Source organism: Morone saxatilis, unplaced genomic scaffold (genome assembly GCF_004916995.1).
Source record: "Morone saxatilis isolate NCDOM2014 unplaced genomic scaffold, NCSU_SB_2.0 Contig0, whole genome shotgun sequence".
Taxonomy (NCBI): domain Eukaryota; kingdom Metazoa; phylum Chordata; class Actinopteri; family Moronidae; genus Morone; species Morone saxatilis.
In genome coordinates this window covers 2,494,318-2,496,452 of record NW_023339650.1, presented here as the reverse complement: position 1 = coordinate 2,496,452, position 2,135 = coordinate 2,494,318, and positions in this window count along the sequence as shown.

Here is a 2,135-nt window from a genome sequence, read left to right as displayed (position 1 = left end):
TATTTTGTTTTCAAGGTACAAATAAAAATAACAAAATTAAAAAGTCAATGTCATAAAGTTACAAAACCTACTTAATCAGGAATGTTATTTTTAACTTACAAAATGTTTCTGTTGGTTTTTACAAATGTTTTTGTTAAATTAACTTATCTGGTTTTACAGTATATGTTAAATAGTTAAATATAATAAGTAATTAGTAACAATAACTTTCTAAATAATCTTGTGCATGCAGTAAAAAGTACAATATTCCCTCTGAACTGTAGTGAAGTATAAAGTAGAATATAATTGAAAAAACTCAAATGCAAAGTACAATGTGTACTTACTATACTGGAGTAAATGAACTCATTACATCATTACATTACATTCTGTCAAGAAGAACTACTATCAGGTTTCCCATTAGAGACTGAAGATGTAACTTCTCCAAGGAGAACTTGACTCCAGGATAAGACAGCTGTAAAAGAAATTATTATTTATAGCGTCTTTTAACACAAGAAAGAGAAAAGAGATGAAGTAGTTTTTGGCAGTTCTTTTAAGCAGTTGTTCCCAACCTAGAAGTCCACAAGGGGTCACCAAACCTTCAACTTTCACCACCTTGCTGTCTTGATTTTAAGAGGTGTAAGAAAACTTGAAAATATTCACAGTAGGCCTATATCTCAGTATTTTGTTGATTTCTGCCACATTTGTATGTATGATTGTTTAAAAGATACCTAATACAGAGAGACAATTGTGTAAGTAAGAAAAGTTCCTAAAATTAGCAGGAAAACTCCTCCAAATCACAAATTTTACACAAACGTCCTGCTGTTAGTGTTCACTGTTTGGGTTTATTGTACAGTTGATCAGCTGTTCTCTGCTGTTGTCATGCATTGAATATAATATGAAAAATCCTTCAAATATGTCACTGAGTCAGGGGTTGTCAGTTTATTCCATGATAGAAATTGAAAAAGGTTGGAACTGCTGCATCAAAGGGCCTGTGAGCTCTGAACTGCCGTTGCCCCCTGTTGGAGAAGCACAGAGCAGTTGTTCTCAGAGACCTTTATGGTCAGGGCTGCTGTTCCCTCAGTGCTAGTTTAAGGCTCTGCTGCAGCCAGGGTACTCTCTGAGCGCAGAAAATAAAGAAATAAAAAAACACAGCACTGGGAAAAAACATGTCCAAAAATGTGCCTTCACTTCCTCTCCAAGCAGACCACACGAGGCTGAACAACACAGAGGACTATGATAAACTCCAAGTCTCTGTTTATTGCAGAGGAAGGCTATAAGTACCAATTCAGTCCAGCTCGGGATGCAAGCACACTGTTGTTCTAAAATAGATTCTACTGAATGTGCCTACTGTATGGATCTATGTGAAATCTGCTGTAGGTCATTTCTTAGCACATTTTTTGTCATATTTGCTGAAACCGAGCCTGAACAAAAACTGAATAAAATTATTGAGTCTCATTCCCAGAGTACCAAATACAGACGTTTTGGGACACTGGGAATGAGACTCGACAATCAACAAACTTCAAGCCTCTAACCCAAAGTGTCTTTATATCTTGTTTTCGTTCAGGCCCAGTGGATTTTTGCAAATGCCATTAGGAGCACTAGGAGGAGCCAGAGGAAGCTGATTATTTCACAGATTATCTGTCTCATGTTCTACTGTCAGGATATAGTGAGCTTAAGTAACTATGAAAAAAAAAAAAAGTATGACCTACTGACGTTTTAAGAGAACAGGGAAGAGTGGAACTGGACTGCAGACATATGATACAATACTGTGTAAATACACTACAACATTTTCATACTCATATGTTAGGAATGTCACTAGGCCAATGGGTGTGTCTTAAAAGACTGAAAGTAGGTGGTGGAATTCTCTAGAACATAAAGCATGGACCATTCCCAATGTGGCTGTTCCTTACTTAATTTCTATAAATCCAGTGAAAATGATGGAGGACCAACAGAACATTTTTCTTTTAATTCTATGCTCTCATACACTGTGCTTCTGGAAAGAACCCAAGAAAGGATTTTTAAAAGTGTACTGTATAAGGTCTCTCTTAGCTATTACAGTAGGGAGTTACAGTGTTAGACCAAATCATTAAAAGTCCCCTCCAATCAAACATCAGTGTTTCTTCTTGTCCCCACAGTGTGCTGTGTGAATGCTGTCTGTG